The sequence below is a fragment of the Tupaia chinensis genome, unplaced genomic scaffold, assembly GCF_000334495.1.
Source record: "Tupaia chinensis unplaced genomic scaffold, TupChi_1.0 Scaffold000235_1, whole genome shotgun sequence".
NCBI classification, from domain to species: Eukaryota; Metazoa; Chordata; class Mammalia; order Scandentia; family Tupaiidae; genus Tupaia; species Tupaia belangeri.
Genome location: NW_006159713.1, coordinates 5,916,489 through 5,943,145, shown reverse-complemented (window position 1 = coordinate 5,943,145; position 26,657 = coordinate 5,916,489). Strand labels below are relative to the sequence as shown.

Below are 26,657 nucleotides of genomic sequence, written 5' to 3'. Positions count from 1 at the left end.
TGCGCTCACCAGACAGACAGAGAGAGACAGAGAGATAGAAAGCAAGAAATCACCCCCCAGGGGGGATGGCCACACCACATTACCTTCTCCTCCATTCTCCTCTCAGGATCCTGGGCACACATGCACACACACCCAGCGTGAGTTTAAGCCACCGGGTCCGGGACTCGAACCACAGTCGACTACGTGGGAGTCCAGTGACATAGCCATTACGCTAACTGCTGGTCCCTTCCCAGTTGTTTCTAATCTTTTGGTTCCCATAAGCAAATGCTTCAATGAATACCTATATACCCTCATCTGTTTATATATCAGCCATGTTCATGTGTGGAATACATTCATAGACATGTAGTTACTGGCTCGGTGGCTCTGTGTAATTTTCATAAACATGCTGTAGGTGTGGCAAAAATGCTGCTATCCTTACAGGTTTTAGTAGTTTTTACCAACAACAGTGTATGGAAGGGCCTATTCCTCATCCTTTATCTGTTTAAGGGCACTTTCACTACTAATATTACAATGTTGTAAACCCATTTCCTCATATCCTACACCTTTTTAACATTTATTTGTTCACATGCCTACATGTGCCAGGCACTGTGCTAGACAGTGGGAATATAGCTATGAACAAGGATGAAGTTATTCTTGTCCTTGTTTGTATGTGGAATCCTGAGTTCTCACAGTTGCTGGAAAACACAAGGCACTCAGTAAATGTTTCCTGAAACACTTGCTTTCCAATCAAAAAAAAAGGGGAGATATCAAAAGGTATTTTTAGGATGTTATGCTAAGTGAAATAAGTCAGTGACAAAATGACAACTACAGTACTGTATGATCCCACTTACATGGGTATGCAGTCAAAATTAAATAGTAATAGAGGTTGCAGGGTAGCACAGTGGTAGAAGGTCACACGGGAAATTCTCAGTTTGAGTCCCTGAGTACGCTGGGCACATACTTGTCCACTATCTGGGGCTGGCTGAGGGTTGGGATTGGATGATGGCAATGAGATCCTGTTGTGGGTGCTGTTTCTGTTTCTCTTGCTCATGGAAGAAATTAGTAAATAAACTTAAGAAAAATTGTGGTGAGAGGAAGGGAATGAAGAAGAAAAACAAAGAAGTAAAATAGGGCATGTGTACTCACCAGAAAGACAGAGAGAGATAGAGAGACAGAAAGCAAGAAATTACCCCCCCCCCCAGGGTGATGGCCATGCTGCATTCCCTTCTCCTCCATCTTGGGCACGCATGCACACAAGCCAGGTGTGAGTTTAAGCTGCTGGGTCTGGGACTCGAACCACGGTCAATGGTTGCTACATGGGAATCTAGCAACATAGCCATTATGCTAACTGCTGGTCCCAAAGAAGTAAAACATTTAAAAGACAGAAAAATGGAAAATTATCTGTTGATGATAACATGCATGATAATTTTAACTGGACTAATATACAGTGTATTCATGCTGGGGAAACTCATTTTGCATGTTGTAATGATGTACAGTGGTAGTATGTATAGAAAATAAAATAGGGGCCAGCAAATGGTATAGCAGTATGTTGTTGGACTCCCACATAGTCGACCACAGTTTGAGTCCAGACCTGGTGGTCTGAAAATCATACTGGTGCATGTGCATATGTGCCCAAGATCCTGAGGGGAGAATGGGGAAAGGATTGTGGTATGACTTTCACCCTTGGGGTGGGGGGGTGATTTCTCACTTTCCCTCTCACTGTCTCTCTCTCTCCAGAGAGCATACATGCCCTAAGGCAAAAACCTCTTTTAAACAATCAAACAAACAAACAAGAAATATATATATATATTTAAAAAGTAGTTATAAAATTAGGTGAGAGATTATGTAGGTAAAGCATAATAATTTCAGGGATGTAAATGTAAAAAAGAAAAATTGTGGGCTAGCCCTGAAATACAGCAGCTAAGCAGGATCCCACATGGGTAGCCAGGGTTGGAGTCCCCACCTGGCAGATTGAAATAATACACCAAACTCATGCCAAGGATGGAACATTATAAGGAGGAGGAGTATGTAATGATTAGGCCCTGTTGGATGATTCTCTCTCTCTCTCACTTGTGCACATGTACACACAATTCTGGCATAAAAAGAAAAACTTTTATTTGGGCTTTATTTATTTATAAAGAATTATTTATTTAATTTTTATTCATTCATTCATTTTAATTTGATCAAAGAGAGACATAGAGAGAGAGACAGAGACAGAGAAAGTGAGAAAGCAAGTCACTGGATCCAGGACTTGAACTGTAGTTGGCCATGTGGGAGTGTCCAGCACCTTAACCACCACATCAACTGTTGGTCCCCTGGGCTCTATTTTTAAAAATCCTCAGAAATTCAGTCTCAGAAAGAATAGTAGTTGCTGGGGCTGAGGGAAATGGAGAGTTATTAAAAACAATGGGCAGGAGCCACAAGTGGTGTAGTGGTTACAGCAATGTATTCCCACATGGCCTACTACAGTTCGGGTCCTGGACCAGGCGTCTTGAAAATCATGCCAGGCGTGTGTGTGTGTGTGTGTGTGTTTGTGTGTGTGTGTGTGAGACAGAGAGAGAGAGAGAGACTGTATCCAAAATCCCAGGAGGAGAATGGAGAAGGGACTGTGGCAGATCATTGCCCCTGAGGGGTGATTTCTCACTGTCTCTATTTCTCTCTGGTGAGCACAGGCTCCCTAACAAAAACCTCAGAAAAAAAAAGGGGGGGGGCATAGAGTGTAAGTTGCAAGATGTTACAGTTGTAGAGAACTGCTGCATGACAATGTGCATATAGTTACTGTACACTTAAAAATGGTTAAGATGGAAACATTTATGCTTTTTACAATTTTATTTTTAGGCACAAAAAGTAGCATGAGACAGATGGCCAGGAGACAATCTTATGAGCCTAGTCTGAAAACGAGGGTGAGGAGGGGATAGATAATTTTCAAAGAAAAAAAGAGTAGACCGGCCAACACATCTTTCCAGTCCTCTCACTCTTGTATGTGAACAAGTGACCGTAAAAGTCTTACGAATTAGCAGAGATAACATATCACAGCAAAAGCTCTCTCTATGATTTTCCTCTGACAGTGAAAGGTATTAAGTATTCTCTCTCACACCGCTTTCAGAGCTTAAGCCAGGAAGACAACCTGAGATTCATACTTCTTGTAGGGTGACCCTTCTTCAACAGCCAGAACCAGAGTTCCCTTGAAAGCAAAGCAAGCTGGGACCACGTGGGAGTCTGGGCGACTACATTCCCCAGTATACATTGCTCCCCTAAGGCGCAGCCAATGACGAATAAGACGCTGTGGTTTTCGCGACAAAATGGGCGGATGTGGAGTCAAATATGTATATTTGACTCCAGATCCCAGGGTGCAAAGCGACCCAACGTAGTCACAGCCTGGCTTGGCATCTGGTGTCTGGCGTTCCCCGCCAAGGAAACACGAGGGGGCGGGGAAAGTTTCGATTGGGAATCCCCTCAGTCTACCGGACCGTGACATTTCGAGAGTTCGGAAAGTGGGGGGAAGCTATTTAACTCACGGTAGTTCCCGCGCAGAATGGCCAGGAGTTACGAGCCTCCTTCTCATATTTATTGTTTCTCAGAGGCAGTGCCAGACCCCCATTGGCCGAAGACCTACAAGGCAGGTGGGAAGTCCGTGAAACACCAAATCGAAGTTCTTTTCGTTTCTCTATTGGCCCTAGCTTCAAGCGCAGGCGCAAGGGCTCCGACTCCTGTCCCTAGGGCCTGGTAAACGGCAATAGGCCAAAGCCCGCGAAGGTAGGAGTCGGGATTGGTAGTTGCTAGCAGGAGCCTGGTTTCTTCCTCGATTTCTGCAAGTGATAGTGTGTGATTGGTTTAAATCCGCGGGCACCGGTCGGTGATTGGGCGGGAGTCACAGGCGAGGTGCAATCATTGGCTGGTGCTGGGACCATCCCTCGTCGGGCGGGCAGCGAATGATGAAATGGGAACGGGGAGGGGAAAGGCCGCGACGTGAGCGCGCGACCTCCGGCGCCATTTTGTAGAGAAACAAGCGGAGTTAACCGAAGAGGGGGTCGAGGAGAGCCGGAGTCGGGGACTCAGGAGTTTCCTGTGTCCAACGCCGCCGGAGCCGCCTGAGGTGAGGTGGGCTGTGGTCAAGAGCTGGGGTAAGCTGGCAGTGCCAGCCTGGGAACGGAGTGCCGGTGGGAGAAAGGACTGGGGTGGCCCTGAGCCACTGAAAGCGTTTCTCGGAGCTCCGCGGAGTGGGGGGCAGCTGGGACCTGGACATGGGGCGAGGCGGGAGAGGGCAGACTCTCCCCCTGGCTTACCTGGGCTTCGCGCTCTGAGGAGGAAAGGCCGGCGTGAAGGCTCCAGGAAGCGAAGGCAGAGCGCGGGGTGAGACCCAGGGTGGCCCCGGGCCGGGCCTGGAGGCTCGGGGGCACCACTGGTGGCAGTTCGGGCTCTTGGGCCTCTAATCGTGCAGGCCAGCATCCTGCTCACACCCAAAGTGCTCTTCAACTGTTCCTTTCTCTGAGCTTCCGTTTGAGTGCAGTGGGCTTCGGCCCGGGAGGCCTCATTCTGCGGTCGTGGGGACCGTGTTTGGAGTTGTTGCAGCCTCCTGGTTCTTCTGCATGTCCTCGGAGTTACCACTCTCCCCCCTCCGCAGTCCCCAGCACGTTGTCAAGCCCCCTCCCCCCCTTGTTTCGGGTGTCTGCTGGTGGGAGGGGCGGGCAGGAGCAAGTACTTCCTTATTACTTTTTGCTACAGGTTTTGTTCCACTCGCGCGCTTGGGCGCTCACACTTAATCCGAAGTCGGCCCCCACCCACTCGGCCCAATGTCTGTGCAGTAGTGGCGGTTCTGCTCACCGGGGGATGTGTTCCTCTCGCGAACTAAGCACTTAACGGGCTTCAAGGTTGATGAGAGATTTGCTGCAAGTTTTGCAGGTGTTAAACTTAAGGCCAAGCACAATATTTTTTTTTCAGTACCTCTCGCTCTGCAGAATTCACTCAATTGAGCTCACAGATGTTATCCCCATGAAAAGTGAACTTTGTAATTTGGGGGGAAAAAAATCTTGAATATCTGTGAGCTTAGTGACCCGAAGTATTGTATTTAAAATAAACTTTATGAAGAGTAAACTCACCTTAAGTTACCCAAGCGAATGTCACATTTCTTAGGACTACTAAAAAGTTTGTTTTCTTCCTAAAAACGGAGTAACAGTACATATTTTATCTACCTTTTCTCTGCAATTTGGTCTCCTTTGACTACTTCGGGATGTTTTTAAAAAACCGTCAATAATTGTTTATAATTATACTTTTTGGGAAGAAAATTCTGAAAATTTCTCCCTTGACAGTTCCTTAGGAATGATGAGTATACACGGATGAAAATAACGAGAGAGTTGGTAAAATGTTAGAAAATAGATCAAGCAGATTAAGAACAAATTGTTTTTGTAAAGATAGTTGAGATTAATACCTCAGTCCAGGTTAGCAATCCTACCCTTTCAAAGATGGACAAGCATATTATTTAATTATTAATAAGATATAGCAACAATTTATTCATGTTTTTAAAGACACTGCAGTTTGTTACCTTGTCTAAGGAAAAAAGTGGATTGAGGATACATACAGTTTTTTAGCTAGCTGTGCTGTGATAAAACTACTTTGGTGTGTTGGTCCCTTTTCAACAAGTGTGTGTCCCAAGTCTTAGTGGAAACTTAACAGATCTAGAATCAAGTCATAAAGACTTAGCAATTAATAACTGAAAATATTTCTTTTTCTTACCTAAGATTGTAAATAAGTTGAAGGCAAGATTTTGTGGCATTGATGATGGAACATAACTGAAATGTTCTTGCTTTTTAGCTCATTTAAATTTCTCGTTTCTTAATCCCTGAATGTCTCTTCGATATTTAGATTCTGTTCTCTTTAGTATAGATTTTGTCAGGTGAAGTACTACGACATCTTCTTTGGGTTCAGTTGTTGAGAAAAACTACATGAAGACAGAAAAGGAAATGCCTTCTCCAAAACATGTATAAAGTCTAATCTCCGATTATCTTCACATGTTACTTTCTCTAAGTATGATTTTGTTACATTATGGTGTAGTTATGAGAGCCTTTCTTTGTAACCAGCTTAAATTCATAAATTACTTAAATCATGAGATAACAAATCTCTGGTACTTAGTGCCACAGAAAGGAATTTTTCACAATTTTAATTGAATACTCTAAGACTAATTTTTTGGTAAAATATTTGTTGTGCTTTTTAAATTCACAAAAATAGTTGTCTGCCATTTAGAAATTCTCTGTTTCATAAATTTGTATATTTTATAAAGGAACAAAAACTACCAAGTTACAAAAAAATGCTGAAGTGTTTCTTAAACATCCCTCTAATCAAACTAAATATCCTACTGAGAAGTTTCAAAATGACATCCACTGAGTCTTACTTTGAAGCTTTATGTATAGAAAAATCCAGTAATTCTTTTCTGCTTGCTCATACTTTTTAAGCTGCAGTGAGCTCCAAGTCTTCTGTACCTTTATGTACAATATTTTAAAAAATACTTTTCACTCAGCTTTGTAAGAATGTAGCAAATCAAAACTTTGAGGAGGCACTAAATGTGAAATCCTTTGTTGAGATGTGAAGGAAATGCAACCTTCAAGAGTGTATGATATGGATATAAGAAATAAACATTTTCGTCTTTAATTCTGGAAAGCTCAGCGTAAACCTTCAGGATATAAAAATCTTGGTTAATTTTGTTAAGTAGAAGAAAATTCTTAGAACTTGAATGAGGTGTTAAACTGTCTGCAGGAGAGTTTTTTGTTTTTGTTTTTTAAATCCTGAGAATATAGGAATAAACATAGTTAGTTTCTTGCACTTTCACAAAATGCTTCTGATACTGGATGTGTTTGAATTTTTTCACACATCAGTCAAGCACTCCATTTTGTAGTGGACACCACTACTTCAATTCTAACATCATCTACCTATCAGGCATCAGGTGCTACAGGTCGAAGGCTCATTCCCATAACACTGCCATTTTTGATGGCAGTTCTAAGCCCAGGGTTGTTTTACCTGTTTTTCTAACTGACCAGCTATAAGTTAGGGTTTCTGTGACTTTGTCCTTGGAGTTAATTTGCTAGAGTGGCTCTCAGAATTCATGGAAACATTTATGTTTGACAGTTTATTATAAAGAATATAACAGAGCCAACTGGTGTGTAGTGGTTAAGGTGGCTGGATCTTGCATGGCCAACTTCACAGTTTGAGTTCTAGACCCAACAGCTTGAAAAATGAGCCAAAATGTCAAGAGGAGAATGGAGGAGAAAGTGTTATGGGAATGACTATCCCCGCTGTGGGGTAACTTATCACTCCCCCACCCCCTAAGTGTACTGTCCTATACCAAACTTTAAAAAAAAAAAAAAAGTATATTACAAAGGATACAGATGAAAAGTTGGATAGGATGAAGTGTGGGATTGGGGGCATGGAGCTTCCAGACCCTCCCCAGGTATGCCACCCTCTCAGAACCTGAAATATCCACCTGGTTACCTTTCTGGAAGTTCAGCAAACCCATCCTTTCTAATTTTGTGGAGGCTTCATTACATAGGCATCCTTGAATAAGTCTTTGGCCATTGGTGACCTTCAACCCTCCCCCACTTCTTGGAGGTTGCAGGGTGGGGCTGAAAGTCCCAGTCTTCTAATCTGGTCTTGGTCCACCAGCCACAATCTTGAAGCTACCTAGGGGACTATTGACCATCAGTGAACTCATAAGCATACAGAAAAATGCTTATTACTTCCAGAGTCTAAGGCTTTTAGAAATTGTTTGCCTCGAGGGAGATGAAACTGGAACTTGAATCCCTTACATCAAAAAGATGTGTAACTCCAAAAGATAACGCCACATTAATAGGATCTCAATCATTAAAGTAGTGCAGTTCATCATATTACATGACAGTCAGCGGGAGGCTGCTGAGGTATGCAGTCTTCCTTAGGTTTCTTGTTTCTTCCAAAAGCAGAAGTGGTCTTTACAAACATGTAACCTCACCTTTTCAGGCATACACTGTATTTGAGCTAAGAGACATTGTCATCTTTTTATCTTAATCTTTCAAGGTGTTAATGTGATACTGGATTTCCCTCAGTTCATACCCTACTTACTCACTTTATTCTCAGTTACTGTCGTTCCTCCTCTGCATTAATGGTCATTTTCATTTTTAGAAGGAACATTAGAATTGGCTACTGTGCTGGTCTAGATTGCAGGCAGCAGTACTAATCTAAGCAAATGCTTCTCCCTCAGTCAGTTTACTCTCAAGGGTAAGGTTCATCTTTACCACCAAGCAATATAGTTGCATTCACTCATAGAACAAAAACAAACAACTTTAAGTTATTTATAAGTTAAACAGAAAAGGGAATTTATAGGTCTCACAAAGCTAATTTCAAATAAGGGTCAAACCTTGAGATAATGTAATCGAGACTACCAGCAGCTGGACTGGATGGGAATGACAGATATGTCTGCTGACACTGAGAAAGTGAGGGTCTTGGACTGTCTGGTAGCCTAGTGGTTAAGGGGGCCAGGTCATATGTGATTGATAAGTTCTAAAAGCATTCTCATTGGACCAAAATAGGGTTTTATGGAGATGGGGAAAGGGACAAGTTTGGATAAGAGTGTATTAGCAGAAACTATCTGAAGCAAATTGGTGGTGGTAGTCCATTGAGCAGGATGTGTGATGAGCCCTAAGTCAAAATTGGAATTATCTTGAGAAAGAATGTCTCATTCAGGTCATTAACTAATACGTAGGCTAATCAGCCACCACCTCCTTTCTGTTCTCTTGACTTTAGCATAGCAATCTTTTCTCTGTATAAACTTTACCTTTATCCCCAATTTTGTCAGATGGAATGAAGGCACAGCCTTGTCTATCAGACCTTTAAGAAATTAAAACATGTATTTATTAATAATAGAGTACGTACATGCGTATGTGCCTGAGAGAGATTTGGGGGGTGGAGGAGAGAGGGGACACTCTCCACAACATTTTGTTGCACAGTGTTTATATTCCTCTAGTCCTCATAACCGGTTGGATCCTGGGTACTTGTGTATGTGCCTGATGTGTTTCAGGCTGATCTGGCCAGGGATTCAAGCTGGTTGCCATGTGGGGTCCACCGTCTTTTGAATAGCACATTGCTACTGCTCCATGGAGCTAGCCTGGCCCTTTGAAATTTTGACCTAGGGTTTAAAAACATAAAGAGTTTCTTGAATCATCTCTGCTAAACAGCACTTCTGCAGCCCTTGTTCAGTAACCACTGCATTTAATAGTGAGGCAAATTGAGATGTGGAAAAGAAAAATTACACCAACGTACTCCACCTTTGGCAAGAATTGTAATCAACATTTCCCCCTCCTTCTCTGGATACATCAGGGTAACAGGGATGTGGTGGGGACATTTCGTTTTATGCCACTCATGCTGAGTGTGTGAGCACACACTCTTGAAGGCATGTAAGTCACCTCTTCATGGTTTTTATCTCCCTCTGCGTTACACAATGTTTTATTTCCCATTTCATTTCTCTATCAAACTTAATACTCTGAGGATGTCTTTCTGCCCATCATTGGACATAATGGACTGTAACTGTGTGTCTCTTGGCCTGAAGAAATGATATTTGGCTGTCTATATCTGCTATATCTTCCACTCTTGTCCTTTAGCACTCTGAACATTTGCATCTTCCACAGTAAATGAAGCCCAGTCCAGAGACTTCTTATCAAGACCCATTTGTAGCTTCCCAGGACTATCAGTAACAGTCTCACTCGTCAGGCTATGTTCAGTGCCCTTCTACCAGACGATCCGCCCTGTTGCCATCCATAGTTTCTGTCTTGCTGGCAGATGAAACAATTCTTATTGACAGTATATGCCTGAGAGAGTGCTAAGGGAATGTGTCTAGATTCCACACTTCTCCACATGGCTGTAGTACCCCTATAACTATTTTTATGGGCCGAGGTGGTGGCCACATTTCGTGTTTGTCAGTTCTAATCACCTTCCCAACCTGAAAGTTTTTTGTGGTAGGCTTCAACATGTCCCACGCCTCTCAAATTTCCACAGGGCTTTGCCCCCATATGGTTACACCTATAATAATCTTGGTTTCCATTGCCCTGCTGCCTAAGTGGATGGCCAGGCCATTGGCCACTGCTCAGTTTTTCCATCATTGCTAAAAAACAGCATGCCCACTGAGCTGATTTGTTTTTACCTTTGATCAGAGTCATATCCTTACTAATAGGATATTGTCTATTCACTTTGGAGTCTGCCATTCATAACCTCTGCAGTTCTCTGTTGGTCATTTGATAACTTTGTTTAGTATTTAGGTTTTTGACATAGGGTGATAGAGAGAGGGGAGGTGAGAAATTATCCCCCCCCCTATTGGGGAGGATGGCTGGCCATGCCACAGTTCCTTCTCGGGATTTGGACACACATGCACATACTGTGTGTGATTTTCAAGTTGCTGGGTCTAGGATTGGCCATGTGGGAGTTCAGTGCCTTAACCAGCGCACCACCTGCTGGCCCAGTTAAGAACTGTTTTAAGGGGCTGGCAGGGAGGATGGTGGTTAAGGCACTAGACTTTCATGTGGTCACCTGTGCTTTGTATCCTGGACCTGGCATTTTGCTTTCTCTCTCTCTCTCTCTCTCGTCAAATTAAGAAGATAAATAGCAATAATAAATTAAATCTTTTTTTTTTTTGAATTAACTGTTTTAAGGCACTGCGGAATTGAGCAGCTTCTCACACAGTTTGACTCAGTCCCAGGAAAAGTGGCTCCCTGTTTGTGATATTTCCTCCTATTCCCAGGGAGCATGATTATATATAAACCATTTTGGCTTCATTGTGGAACTCTTCTAGACACTGCCATCCATATTAGTGTTTCTCTGGGGCCAGCCCATGGCCTGATGGCTTTGGTGGCTGGATCCAACATGGCCAATTGCACAGTTTGAGTTCTGGACCTGATGAGAGAACCATGCTAGGTATGTGTCATGCATGTCCCAATTCTTGATAAGACAGAGAAATGGAAGAGAAGGAATTGTTGATGTGACCATATACCTTTGGGTGCTTTCTAACTCCCTTTCCCCTCTCTGGTGAGCACACACTCTTTGGCAAAAATTTAAGATACGTGTATTTAGGGGCCATCAGGTGGTGTGGTGGTTGAGACACTGGACTCCTACATGGCTGATCTTGGTTTGAGTCCTGGACCTGGCAGCTGGTAAATCATGCTAGATAGATGTTTGTGTGTTCCCAAAATCCCAAGAGAAGGGATTGTGGTGTGACCCATGTCCCTCATCCCGGGAGGGGGAAGGGTGATTTCTAACTTTGCTTCTCACTGTCAGTGTGTCTGTCTGTCTGTCTCTCATAACTGTACATGTCCTTTGGCAAAATCTTTTTTAAAAATGGGCTTTCTTTGTCACCCAAGACATTTCAGATTTCAAGATCATTGTATTTCCCTCAGTCGTTAAGTATTGCCTTAATTGGGAATCAGCAGTTAGCGTAATGGCTATGTCGCTGGACTCCCACGTAGTCGACCGCGGTTCACGTCCCGGACCTGGTGGCTTAAAACTCACACCGGGCACGTGTGCGTGCGTGCCCAAGATCCCAAGAGGAGAATGGAGGAGAAGGGATTGTGGCGTGACCATCCCCCCGGGGGGGGTGATTTCTCGCTTTCTGTCTCTATGTCTCTCTGTCTGGCGAACGCACACGCCCTATAGTGGGGGAAAAAAAATCTCAAAAGAAAAAAAAATGTATTGGGAACCAGCAGTTAGCGTAATGGCTATGTCGCTGGACTCCCACGTAGTCGACCGTGGTTCCTGTCCCGGACCCAGTGGCTTAAAACTCATGCCGGGCGCGTGTGCGTGCGTGCCCAAGATCCCGAGAGGAGAATGGAAGAGAAGGGATTGCAGCGTGACCATCCCCCCTGGGGGGTGATTTCTCGCTTTCTGTCTCTATGTCTCTCTCTGTCTGTCTGGCGAGCGCACGCGCCCTACAGTGAAAATCTCTCAAAAAAAAAAAAAAACGTATTGCGGATTTTTATGTCTTCTATTTTACAATACTAGATATAGGAAATATTTCCCAGTTGTCCAGCTCTACGGTACAGGGAGGTAAAAGATGCAATTATTTTATGCAAAGTGTATTAAAATAGATAACTCTTATAATTGTGTTAGGTACACCAACATTTACTTTCCTAACTGTAGGCCCTGTTAGGACTTTGACAGTTTGAATTTACAGTATTAGGTAGGAAAGTGTTCGCCAGCCAGACATGCTCATGTCCATGAAATATTTAGGTAAAGGAGGTATAGCATCTTCAAATAAAGTCTGCTTAAGCATTCTAACTTTTATTTATTTACTTTCAAGTCTTTAATGTATGATAGAATGCATACATATATGAGGAGACAGGGGATCCTCACAGGACTTGTTTGTACTGAAATCCTCAACTCCAGCCTGCCAGGTGAGCCATGGGCTTAGTGCATATTCTGGCCATTCTAGCTTACTGCGGTCCATATGTGGCCTTCAGCCCCAAAATTTGGTAATGCACCATGGAGTCTAGGCCCAACTTCTATAATCTTAACTCTTAAATTTCTGTTCTCTGCCTGATTGTACCTCGACAGGGATTCACCAATGGTTTTTGGTGCATCAGTGGGTGAGGCTTCTATATGAAAGAGTACCAGGAATTTCTCTTTACTACCCTGTGATCATTTTACTCACTTGTGTAGGTAAGGCTTCCGGTCTCCACCCTGGGGTTTGAACCTGTAGATCCTTATCCATTTGTCAGTCTTTGTCTTGAATAATATGCCTTTTTGCCCCAAGCAGTTTTAGACCAGATTTCTTAGTGTAGTCTTTGCCTTCTGACTTTTTAAATTTCTCCAAGGGGGCTTCAAAATGTTTATGGAAAAATGGGGATATCAGCAGTTAGCGAAATGGCTATGTCGGTGGACTCCCATGTAGTTGAGCGCGGTTAGAGTCCCGGACCCGCTGGCTTAAACTCAGGCTGGGTGCGTGTGCGCCCAAGATCCTGAGAGGAGGATGGAGGAGAAGGGATTGCAGCGTGGCCGTCCCCCTGGGGGGTGATTTCTCGCTGTCTGTCTGTCTGTCTGTCTGTCTCTTTCTGGTGAGCACATGCGCCCTACAGCAAAAACCTGTCCAAAAAGAGGGGGAAAAAAAGTTTATGGAAAAATGGAGTTCAACTGCAAGTTTAGGGCAGGCCCTGTAGCACAGCTGTTAACTGCACTATGTATGAAGCTGGATCCCACATATCCAATCACAGTTTGAATCCCAGCCTGGTGGCTTAAAAAACATGTAGGGCTTATGTGCATTATGTTCCCAAAGTCCTGATGAGATGGAGAAATGAGGGAAAAATATGTCCACTTCTCTTAACAACTAGACAACAATACCAACCCCAGTTTTTATTTTATTCATTTCATTTTTAAAATTTTTAACGTATTTTGCCAGTGAGAGAGTGCTTGCTGGACAAAGTGAGAAGGCACCACCCATGGAGGAGGATGGTCATGAATCCTTTCTGTATCATTTCTTCCTCTTTTCAGGATTTCAAGCATGCACTTACATATACCTGGCATACTTTTTAGCTTCTGGGTCCAGGACTCAAACTGTGCAACTAACCCTTTGGGATTCAATGCCTCTCTCCTTTTTTCTTTTTTAAAAGGTCTATTTATTTATTTATTTATTTACGTTTTTTCTACAGAGCATGTGCACTAATTAGGGGGAGAGAGAGAGAGAAAGGGAGAAAGCAAGCAGTTGGGCCCGGAACTCTGGTCAACCATGTGGGAGTCCAGCATCTTAACCACCATGGTAGCTGCTTGCTGGTCCTCGGATTCAGTGCTTTAACCACCATACCACCAGCTGGGCAAACTCTAGTTCTTTTCTTCTTATTTATTTACTTAGGATTTTGCCATACGTGCTTGCTAGAGTGAGAGAGACGCAATCCCTTCCCTTCTCCTGGAATTTTGGGCATGCATGCACACATGCTTGGTATGATAGCTGCTAGTTCAGGATTTGAACAGCAGTTGGCCATGTGGGAGTCCAGTGCCTTAATCATCTTGCCACTTCCTGGCCCTCGTACCCCATTTCTTTTTTCCTCCCTTTATTTATTTATTCATTCATTTATTTTAATTTGACCAGAGAGAGAGCGAGAGGGAAAGTAAGAAGGCAAGCCATCAGGTCTGGGACTCAAACCGTGGTCGGCCACGTGGGAGTGTCCAGCACCTTAACCACCGTGCCACCTGCTAGTCCCTCATAGCCCATTTTTTAATAACCATCTAAAGATTTTCACCCTCCTGGCAGTAGTCCCTGACATTCTTCTATTTCTTGTTATTTCATCTTTATCAATGTTTTCCTCCTTTTTTTTTTTTAGAAATATATATATTTTTAATTATTTAATTCCATTTGTTGTTGTTTTTTTTGAGGGGGGGAAGGTTTTTGCTATAGGGTGCGTGCGCTCGCCAGAAAGACAGAGTGAGACAGAGACAGAAGGTGAGAAATCACTCCCCCCAGGGGGGATGGCCACGCACAATCCCTTCTCCTCCATTCTCCTCTCGGGATCGTGGGCATGCACGCACACGCGCCCAGCGGGAGTTTAAGCCATAAGACTTGAACCGCGTCGACTACATGGGAGTCCAGCGACATAGCCATTACACTAACTGCTAGTCCAATGTTGTTATTTTTTAATTTGACCAGAGAGAGAGAGAAAGGGAAAGCAAGAAAGTAAGTCACCCGGTCTAGGACTCGAATTGTCAGCCATGTGGGAGGAATACAGTGTCTTTAAACACCATGCCACCTGCTGTCCCCATTCATCTTTTTTTATTTTTTTTCTTTCAGTGTTTATTTCTTCCATGAGAGAAACAAAGGCAAACCAATGCTCTGATTTGCCTTTAGTTGTCAGCCAGTTGTTTGCTTGGTGTGCTCAGGGCGGTCTCCAACTTGAACTGGGAATCTTTGCATGTGGGATTGCCTTATAGAGTGTCATGCTTTATCCCTGTACCACCATCTGGCTTCATTTTTACCTTCTTTGAGGTTTTTTGCTATAGGGCACGTGTGCTCGACAGACTGAAAGCGAGAGCCCCCACCCCCACTCCCCCACCCCCTGGGAATGGCCACGCACAATCCATTCTTTTCTAGAGATCTTGTGCACGCACGCACGCACGCACGCAGATGCGCCCAGCGTAAGTTTAAGCCACCAGATCTGGGACTTGAACCGCAGTTGACTACATGGGAGTCCAGCGACCTAGCCATTATGCGATCTGCTGGTCCCCACCTTACTTCTTAAATTAAATAATTGGGTGGGGGGAGGGAGGCAAAGGTTGCATGTACTCCCCAGAGAAAGATAGGAAGGACTCTTCAGTGGGTGTGGCACACCATAGTTCCCTATTTCTCTGTCCTGTTGGATTTTGAGTGGGTGTGTGCACACATACCCAGCATGTTTTTCAAACCGCAGGGCTAGGATTCAAACCACATGGTTAATTAACCGTTTGGGATCTGGCTCTCTCAACTATCAAGCCACAGGGTGGGCCCTATTTCTTAAGTCTCTTAGCCATTTAAAAATTTCTGTCTTCCTGGGATTAGTCTTTTGATTCCTCCACCTGCCTTTTCCCATTCTCTTGTTAATTAATGTTTTTTATTAGATTCCATGAAGGGTAAATGAGATAGCATATTTGATAACACTTCTTGAAGTGAATTGATTTTTTACATCAGTAAGGTTAGAGTAATGATATTAAATCACAGCATTTATTATGATCCGATAAAGCAGGTGAATATCCCACTCAGCAAAAAAAAAAAAAAAACAGTTCCATATGGCTTGCATATAAAGCATATCAGCTGCTGCTTCATCTGAGGTGTCCCATTTGGCATTTTTAGGTGAAATCAGACAGTCCCCTCTTCTCAGGACAAACAGATATCATGGCTTTTATCTAGAATTATTGGACTAATTATATAAAATATAAAGTAGGGTGAAAAACACCATCTTAATATTTTAAGTTTTATATTAGAAATTCAGGATTTTCCCTTTTAGATAATTAGTTTGAAAGTTTGTTTTCTCGGATTTATAGATTCTAGGTTTTTGTCGTTCTCCCCACCATTCGCTTAAGGGGTAGGGTGGGTGAATGACGGTTGAAAAAGGAAAGAAGGTAGGGAGATTAAGCACCCCTTTACTCTCCAGTGGGGAATAGTCATTCTCCCGATCCTTTCTCCTCTCTAGGTCCCTCCTTTTGGGATTTTGGGCGTGAGTACAAATGCATGAAGTGTGTTTTTCTTTCCTTTATTTTGAGAGAGATTTTTGCTGTAGGGCGTTTGTTCTTGCCAGAGAGACAGAAAGCAAGAAATCTCCCCCCTGGGGAGATGTCCATGCCATAGACCCTTTTCCTCCATCCTTTTTGGGTTTTGGGCACTGGTACACACGCACCCAGTGTGAGTTTTAAGCCACTGGTTCTAGGACTTGAACTGTGGTTGATTGTGGGAGCCCAGCAATGTAACCATTATGTCATCTGCTTGTTCCAAGATCCATCGTAACCACCAAGCTATAGGCTGGCCCCAGTAAATATATTTTAAAAAGATATTTTAAATATATCTAATATTTCTTTAGAACATGTATGTTTGCTAGAGAGACAGACAGAAACAGACACTGTGTAGGATCCAACTACCTTAATCAGCCTACCAGCTAGGTGGCTCTTCAGTGAATACATTTTAATTGTAAAAGATTGTAGGAATAAGTAATTGCTGCAAAAGTGCCTTAGTCAATATTGCTTTGAAAATATCCTTCCTCTGTTCACAGGTTCTTCAAAAATATCTTTGCTGATTTCTTCCATTTGAAAGCGACAGTACCATATTACCTTGTACCATAGTCAAAATACTGTTACACAATGGTTCATAAATAAATTGTTGCCCCTTTTAGGGACAAAATCTCTGTCTACCAAAACGTCCATCATTCCAGTCTAGTTTTAAGTGTGCTGTCTATGAATATTTACCCTAATTTCCATAAAATATTATTTTGGCCAGCCAGATAGTGTGGTGGGTTAAGACAGCTGGATCCTACATGGCTGACTGGGCAGTTTGAGTTTGGACATGATGGCTTGAAAAACTAGCCAGGCCACATGTGCATGCCCAAAATCCCAAGAGGATAATGGAGCAGAAGGGATTGTGGTATGGTCATCCTATTATTGGGTACTTTTTCTTTCTGTCTTTGTCTCAATCTCTGGTAAACACATGTGCCCTATAGCCAAAAAAGGGAAAAAGAAGTTGATTTCTTGTTATCCTGTGTGGCCACTTTAACTTATTTGTCCCCTATACTGTCTTGTAACTTTTCTGACTTTGTAGGAAGGGATGAGAGACTTCTCCCACGATCATATATACAATTGTCCAAATAGTAATTGAGTAATGCTTCATCTGTTACGGTTGAGTAGCTTTATAGACTATGACTTTTTTTTTTTTTTTTGAGAGAGGTTTTCGCTATAGGGCGCTTGCGCTCGCCAGACAGAGACATAGAGACAGAAAGCAAGAAATCACCCCCCCAGGGGGGATGGTCACGCCGCCATCCCTTCTCCTCCATTCTCCTCTCGGGATCTTGGGCACGCACGCACACATGCCCGGTGTGAGTTTTAAGCCACCGGGTCAGGGACGCGAACCGCGGTCGACTACGTGGGAGTCCAGCGACATAGCCATTACACTAACTGCTGGTTCCCATGACTTTCTGAGAAGCCAGTGCATTTTGGTTTTCATTCTCTGGGGTCACATACTATTTCTTAAGGCTATATTCATATTCATATATGTATATGGTGTGTGTATAGTATATATTATGTGTACATGTTGACATATTTTAGACAGTTAACTTTGAAAGTTAATTATACAGAATAATGGTATCTTTGGAAATGGAAGGCCTGAAATGTGAGGTGATTTCTGAGTTTAAGGTCAGACCATGTTTTCCCACTCTAGCCTAATTTTCATTTTGTCCTTCCATACTGTTTGAATGAATAAGTAAAGTCACTATAATTAAACACAGGGAAAAGAAAAATACATTTGAGGGACCGGCAGGTGGTGTGGTAGTTAAGGGTGTTGGACTCCCACATGATTGACCATGGTTCAAGTCCTGGACCTGGTGACTTGCTTTTTCACTTTCTCTTTCTCTCTCTTGCTCTGTCCCTCTCTGTTCAAACTTAAAAATAAATAAGGACCAGCAGTTAACATAATGACCGTGTTGCTGGACTCCTGTGTAGTCACCTGTGGTTCAAGTCCTGCACCCAGCGGCTTAAACTCAGGCTGGGCGTGTGTGCGTGCGTGCGTGCCCAAGATTCCGAGAGGAGAATGGAGAAGAAGGGATTGTGGCGTGGCCATCCCCCCACCCTGCCTTGGGGTGGGGAGGGGGTGATTTCTCTCTTTCTGTGTCTCTGTCTCTGGCGACCGCACGCGCCCTATAGCAAAAATCTCTCCAAAATAAATAAAGGTAAATGAAATAATTCTTTTTTCTTTTTTTTTTTAAAGGAAAAATGCATTTAAGTTTGATAAGGACCAGCAGATGGCATAATGGTTACATTGCTGGACTCCTACGTAGTTGCCCTTGGTTTGAGTCCTGGACCCAGCATATTAAAATTCACGCCTGGTGCGTGTGCATGCGTGTGCCCCAAATCCCAAGAGGAGAAGGGATTGCGGCTTGACCGTCCCCTTCCCCCCCCACCGTGATTTCTCACTTTCTCTCTGCAGCAAGCATGAGCTTTCTGTAGCGAAAGTCTCAAAAACAGGAAAAGGAGAGAATAATCTATGGTTATTCAGTTGCCTTTTTTCTTTCTTTTTTTTGGGAGAGGTTTTTGCTATAGGGCATTTGCGCTCGCCAGAAAGACAGAGACAGACAGACAGAAAGTGAGAAATCACCCCCCAGGGTGGATGGCCACACCACAATCCCTTCTCCATGCTCCCCTTTTTCTTTTTTTTAAGATTGGTTTTTAGGGAACCAGCAGTTAGCATAATGGCTATGTCTCTGGACTCCCACGTAGTCGACCGCGGTTCGCGTCCCGACCCGGTGGCTTAAACTCACGCCGGGCACGTGTGCGTGCTTGCCCACCCGCCCAAGATCCCGAGAAGAGAATGGAGGAGAAGGGATCGTGGCGTGACCATCCCCCCTGGGGGGTGATTTCTCACTTTCTGTCTCTATGTCTCTCTGTCTGTCTGGCGAGTGCACGCACCCTATAGTGAAAAAAACCTCTCCAAAAAAAAAAATGAGAGTGACAGAGAGAGAAAGAAAATGAGATTGTCCCAAAAGGGGGATAGCCATCCCACAGTCCCTTCTCCATTCTCGTCCCAGGATATTGGCTGCAGGGCACAGAAGCACATACGTCTGTAGTGATTTTTCAAGCTGTAGGGTCCAGGGCTCAAACTGCAGTCAGCCATGTGGATTCCAGCAACATAATCACTATGCCATCTGCTGGTCCCCAGTTGCTTTATTAAATAATTAAATTTGTTATAGTGTGTGTGTGTGCTCACTCAAGAGAGAGAGCAAGAGAGAGGGAACATGAGAAATCACCCTGGTGGTGGAGAGGATGGCCACACAACAGTCCTTCCTCTTTCATTCTCCTTTTTGGATTTTGGGCATGCGCACATGTATGGGACATGTTTTACGAGCTGCCATATCCAGGACTTGAACCGCCTCCTTGGCCTTGTGAGATTCAGCCACCGTAACTACCACACCACTGGCTAGCCCCAATTAGTTACTCTTTGAAAGATGGAAGTTTTGTTATTATGCAACTAAAATCTTGCACGGTTCATTTTATAGTTGAAGATTTTACTTTCATAGTGGATTGGATTTTAGGACATAAATATTAATACTTCTACAGGATAAACTGTTCAGTGTTGGCAATTCTTAAAATTACTTAGCAGGATTTTTCATTACCCCTAGTCTTTTATCTTTATAAAGTTTTCTTAGTTGTGACAAGCAAATGCAGGTTTTTTTCCCCAAACAGTGTTTTGGAGGGCAAAACATTAAGATAGGAGTTTTTCAATTCTTTGCAATGAGAAAGTAAGACTAATGTGACATAAAGATGGCCTTTTTATTGTTAGAGAATAGTTTTTACTAATAATGAATACGCGGTTTTGCTAAGAGCGCACAAATAGAGTGGGACTCAAGTGGTTTTTAGTTTTTTTGCCATAGGGCACATGGGCTTGCTGAGGAGAGAGAATTGGTAAGGGGGAAAGTGAGAAATCTTCCCACTTCCGGAGATATACATGCCACAATTCCTTATCCATTCTCTTTGTGGAATTTTTGGGCATACATGCACACATGTCTGGTGCGTTTCTAGCCACGGGATCTGTGACTCACTACAGTAGGCCATGTGGGAGTCTAGCACCTGAACCACTATGCCACCTTCTGGCCTTCTAGGTGTTTGTTTTGTTTTTTGTTTGTTTTGCTTTGCTAAAGTGTACATGTGCCTCACCATAGAGAGGGAGAGGAGAAAGCACTCCTTATGGGGAACTGTCACATTGCAATCTCTAATCCATCTTTCCCATCTTTGGGAATTTAGGACATATGTGTGTATTCACACACATGCCTGATATGTTTCTTACCACCAGGTTTAAGACTCAAACTACATGATTGGCTTATGGGATCCCGCACTAGGCCATGGAGCTACCCCAGAGGGGCTTGGGTTTTTAAAAAGTTTTTTAGAGGGCCAACAGATGGCATGAAGGTTGAGGCAAACTGGATCCCACTTGACCCTTGACCGTTTTTGTGGTTCAAGCCCTGAACCTGGCAGTTTGAAAATAATGTTTGGGCATATGTATGCCTAGAAGTCCTGAGGGGACAATGGAGGGCTGTGGCACAGCCATCTCCCCTAGGGAGTAATTTCTCACTTTCCCTCCCTCTTTCTTAAGCAAGTATATGTGCCTTATAGAAACTAAAAAGAAAAAAAAAGTTTGACAGCAGCACAGATGTTTGAGTAGGTTTTCTCTTGGTGTAATTCTGTTTCAAAAATAAAGTGGCAGGGCCAGCAGGTGATACATGGTAGTTAAGGCACTGGACTCCCACACTGCTGACCATGGTGGTTTTTTTTTGTTTTTTGTTTTTTTTTTTTTCCCCTTTTTTTGGAGAGGTTTTTGCTCTAGGGCGCATGTGCTCGCTAGACAGTGAGACAGAGTCAGAAAGTGAGAAATCATTCCCTGGGGGGATGGCCACTGCGCAATCCCTTCTCCTCCATTCTCCTCTTGGGATCTTGGGCACGCACACACTTGCACCTGACATGAGTTTAAGCCACCAGGTCTGGGACTTGAACCGCGTTCCACTATGTGGGAGTCCAGCAACATAGCCATTACGCTCACTGCTGGTCCCTGCTGACCATGGTTTGAATCCTGGACCTGGTGATTTGCTTTCTCACTTTCCTTCTCTCTTTTTCTCTCTCTGGTGAACACACATATCCTGTAGCAAACTTTAAAAAAATAGTAAATAACTAATTTTTTAAAGAGTAAAGTAGCCCAGACACAATGTGACTCACACAGTAACATACTGAAATGTGTTAGAAGGTATATGGCTGACCATGTCTACATGAGCCTAAAAACGATCTCTAGTGGGAGTGTGGGTCCTTGATTCTGATGAGCTGCAGGGTTAGGAGAAGGGATTCTTAATGTTATGATACCCTGTTGAAGGTATGACCCTCTCTTTCTGAGCCCTTGTTATGTGTGTGCATGAATTAAATGAGTAGACATTAATACAGAAAGAAGTAGATTTAAGAAAGATACTCCCTTTTATCTTCTTAAGAGAGATTTTTTTAAATTTAAATATTCTTTTAAAATTATTTATTTCTGTTACTATTATTTTTAATTTGACCAAACAGAGACAGAGAGAAAGGGAAAGGGGAGAGAGCAAGCCACCAAGTCTGGGACTTGAACCGAGATCAGCCATGTGGGAATCCAGTACCCTTAACCACCACGCCACCTGCTGGTCCCCTAAAAAGTAATTTTATATTACTATTTTTCTATAGGGTGCGTGTGCTCACCAGAGAGACAAGAGAGATGTAAAGTGAGAAAGCAAGCCACTGGGTCCTGGACTCAAATTGCAAAATTCAGCGTTTTAATAACCACCACATCCCTGGTGGTCCCCCAAGTTGTTTTTCTTATTTTTTTTTTTTTTTGGAGGAGAAGTTTTTGCTATAGGGCGCGTGCGCTTGCCAGAAAGACAGAGAGAGAGAGACAGAAAGCGAGAAATCACCCCCCAGGGGGGATGGCCACGCCGCAATCCCTTCTCCATTCTCCTCTTGGGATCTTTGGCACGCACGCACATGCGCCCGGCGTGAGTTTAAGCCACCGGGTCCAGGACTTGAACCGTGTGGTAGACTACATGGGAGTCCAGTGACATAGCCATTACGCTAATTGCTGGTCCCCCCAAGTTGTTTTTCAATACACCAGCTTTGGGACAAGCACGGTGCAGTCAGCCATGTGGGATTCAGCTACCTTAACCTCTGTGCTACCTGCTGGCCTGAAATGGCATCTTAGGAACAACATGAGAAAGAATATCTATCATCTTGGATAGGAGATGGATCAGTTTTGTCAAATTGATGGTTAGCGTGATCACATGTTCTGGTTTAAAACATCTGTTGTCTTGGTATAAATTGTTAATGATTATCCTTCACTTTTCAAAAGTGGCCTTGTGTGATTAATAAGTTACATGGTCACCATACCAGTAGATCTAATAAGAGTTGAGAATTGCTGATTTGTTTAATGCATTAACTTGTTCACATAATAAAGATTGACTTGTATTACATTAGCATTTTTATCTCTTTTTCGAAAGAAGTTTCTTTCATAGTAGAGAAACACACACAGAGACAGAGACTGGCACTCCTAACAAGGTACTTAAACTGAGTTCCACCCCCCCAGACTTAGGTGGCCTGGGCCATGATCATGTACATCAAAAGTATACACTAAGGTCCCTGGATGATTCCTAGGTGGGCCTAATAAGGTCAAGACCGTGCTGCCTGACCCTAGAATGTTAATCTTCAGCAGTCTTTAGATGTAGAAGTGGAAGAGATGTGATCCTTGCTATAAACTCATCAGAAGAGATAAATTAGTTGAAGTACTCAGTTGTATTTAAGGAATTCAGACCTTTTTGAAAGGTCATTCAACACTTTACAGAATTTGTTCTGAACCATAAGTAAAATAGGCTTATTATAGCATCTCTTTCATGGTAAAGCAATTCTCTTCCTTCTGTGTCACAAACTTTTTTTTTCTTTTTTGCTATGTATTATGCATAAGACACAGAGAGAGAGGAGAATTAAAAAAGGAGGGAAAGTGAGAAATCACTTGGGATGGCCATGCTGTGCACTTTTCCATTTTTCTTTTGGGATTTTGAGCACACATGCACACATACCCAGTGTGATTTTCAAGGCACCAGATCCAGTACTTGAACTGTGAAGTCAACCATGTGGGACCCAGTCACCTTAACCTCCATGCCACTTGCTGGCCCACCAACTCCAAACTTCTAATGAGTATCCTGTTGGGAGAAGCCAAGGACCTTCTGAAGTTGTTTGTGCACTGAACTTGAGAGGATATAGAGTAGTATCTTGGGCATTTTTTTCTGTAAAACAGCTTTTGTGTAAACTGACTGGATTAGCTTAGATATGGAAATTACTAAAGAAACCTTTGGGATTGAGGCTGGCAGGTGCTGTGGTGGTTAAGGATACTGGACTCCCACATGACCGACCACGACTTGAGTCCTGGACCTGGTGACTTGCTTTTTCATTTTCTTCCTTCGTCTCGCGCTTGCTCTGTCCATCTCTGATCAACTTAAAAATAAAGTTAAGTGAAATAATTTTATTTAAAAAAGGAAACTTTTGGAATATGTATAGAGCTATATTCATTTTTTCTTGCGGTTTTTGGCTTATATTTTTACTGAAATTTAATTATCAGTTGTGGCCAGGGTTTTCACCCTGTGATCGTCATTGGGGGATCTGGCTCCCTTAACCACTGGCCTTTTTTTTTTTTTTTTAATTGCTAGAAGACACATGCTAGGCTGAAATAAAGCATCCCACAATAAGGCATTGTCATACTGCAGTCCCTTCTCTGTTTAACTTATTTAAGCTGTTATCTTTTTTTCTCTGATGTTAATACTTCAGTGAAACCTGCTTAAATTTCTTTTTTTTTTAATTTTTATTTTATTTATCTTTTTTTGGGGGGGGGGTTCGCTATAGGGTACGTGCGCTCGCCAGACAGACAGAGACATAGAGACAGAAAGTGAGAAATCACCCCCCAGAGGGGATGGTCACGCTGCAATCCCTTCTCCTCCCTTCTCGTCTCAGGATCTTGGGCACACATGTGCCCGGCGTGAGTTTTAAGCCACCGGGTCCGGGTCGCGAACCGTGGTCGACTACGTGGGAGTCCAGAGACATAGCCATTACACTAACTGCTGGTTCCCAATTTCTTTTGAGTTCTTGATGTAGTATATCTGGAATGATCAGTCCTAAGAGTTGAATTATAATGTAAAGGGAAGTACAAGAAGCACTTTTATAGTATTACCAATTTGAATTTCAAGAAAGGTTTTACCAGTTTACATTATTGTTTCTAGTCTGTTAAGTCCTGATTGCCCATACTCTACTCATTATGGGGTATTTCTCAAATTTGAGGTTTTGCTAGTATGATACATGATGTACTATCATGATAACATGAAAGAAACTATTATACTTAGCTCTAAGAATTTATAGCTGGTAGGACCAGCAGATGGCCGAATAGTTAGGTTGCTGAACTCCCAAGTAGTTGACTGCAGATGGAGTTCCAAACTTGGCTGAAACTCATGCTGGGCACATGTGAATGTGTGTCCAAAATCCCAAGAGGAAATGGAGAAGGGATTGCAGCATGGCCATCCTCCCCCCACCCCAAGAGTGATTTGTTGCTTTCTGTCTCTGGTGAGCATGTGCGCCCTATAACAAAATCTCTCTTTTTTAAAAAAAAGCAGAAGGGGACCCAGCAGGTGGATAAATCTGTTTTACTCCCACATGGCTGACCGCGGTTCCGGTCCCAGACCAGGTGGCTTGCTTTCTCACTTTCTCTGTCTCACTCACTCTCTGGTCAAAATTAAATAAGTAAAGTTAAATAAAATAATTATTTAAAAGAATCTGTAACTGGTAGGTTTGGTTACATCTAATGGATATAAGCATGATTTGTGTTTAACTTATTACTGTAAAATGAGGAAAAAAGTATGTGGATATATTTCCAAGCCTTTCCTATTCTTACATGTATGTATGTGGGAGAGGTGAGTAAGAAGGTGCAAGTGGGAAGGAGAGACAGAGCATTCCCCTTAAATGGACTGATCATACCCTGATTCTTTTTTTGTTTCCCATTTCTCTATCCCTTCAGGATCCTGGGTACATGGAATGTGCCTGGGATGCTTTGAAGGTGCTGGGTCTGGGAGTTGAATCATAATAGGCCATGTAGGATCCAGCTCCCTCAGCACAGTGCTTAACTGCTGAACTCCAGGCTGGCCCCTTCTTTTTTCAGAGGAATGTGGCAGTACAGCATCAGGGGAACCAGTGCTTTTGCATTTATAAGACAATATATAGTCTTTTACTTAATTTAGAAACTGTTCAAAGGGGGCAGTAGGAGGTACAGTGGTTAAGGCACTGGACTCCCCTATGACTGACTGGTTCAAGTCCCAGGCTTGGTGGCTTGAAGATCAAGCCAGTGCATATGTGTGCATGCCCAAAATCCGGGGATGAGACTGGAGAACGACAAGAGATTGTAACATGGCCATCCCCCTTGGGGGGGGGGGAGTGATTTCTCTCTTTCTCTACTCCCTCTCTCTCTTTCTCTTCCCCCTTTCTCCACCTAGAACATGTGCCCTGTGGCGGGGGGAGGACTTAAAAAAAGGGAAAGAAACCTTTAAAGATTATAATAATTTACTGGGACCATCAGTTAGTGTAATGGCTATGTCACTGGACTCCATCGTAGTCGACCGTGGTTTGAGTCCTGGACCCGGAGGCTTAAACTCAACGCTGGGCACGTGTGCGTACATGCCCAAGATCCCAAGAGGAGAATGGAGGAGAGGGGATTGCAGCGCGGCCATCCCCCCTGGGGGGTGATTTTTAGCTTTCTGTCTCTCTGTCTGTCGGCCGAGCACACGCACTCTATAGCAAAAAAAAAAAAAAAAAGATTATAATAATTTACTTTCCTTTTCTAAGGTAATTTAATCTTCATGAATTTAATACACCAGACATGGTAAGTTCTGATTGTAAGAAAATTATGACCAGAATTTAGAACATGAGGTTGTGGATAAGATTCAGAGATTCCATTTTTCAGTAGAACTTGGCGAAATTTTTAAAAAGATGATTTTGGGGGTATGTTTGTCTTTTCCTTTTTTCTTCTTTTTGCCAGAAGGTAGGTACACTTGCCAGAAAAAGAGAGAAAGCCCTCCTCAATGGGGCATGACCATGCTGCAATCCTTTTTTGCTCCATTTCTCCGTCTTGCTAGTATTGAGGCATCCATACATGCCCAGCATGTTTTTGAAGTCCCTGGGACCAAGACTTAACTGCTGTCAACCATGTGGGATCTGGTTCTCCATTCACAGCCCTTAACCATTTCACTATGGGATTGGCTGTTTTTTTCTGTTTTTGAACAGACTAGTTCCCCGGACTGAACAGGTGGTTTGGGTTAAACTGATAATCATCCTGTCATTTTAGTTGTACAGATGGAATTCTTTCTAAATTCTTCTAGTAAACAGTTAAAACACTAAAAAGGAATTTGGCTCCTGGAAACCTT

At 43.1% G+C, this 26,657-nt stretch overlaps 1 protein-coding gene across 6 annotated transcripts in view; it reads left to right on the top strand.

Moving 5' to 3' along the window:
• Positions 1 to 3,956: 3,956 nt before the first annotated feature.
• The window catches only part of CNOT1 (CCR4-NOT transcription complex subunit 1), a 99,252-nt gene continuing 76,551 nt past the window's right edge, over positions 3,957 to 26,657 (top strand). For all 6 annotated transcript variants that reach the window (XM_014587807.2, XM_014587805.2, XM_006148467.3 and 3 more), the window contains exon 1: positions 3,957 to 4,075. The gene's annotated coding sequence lies outside the window, so the exon portion shown is untranslated. The remainder of the gene's footprint in view (positions 4,076 to 26,657) is intronic.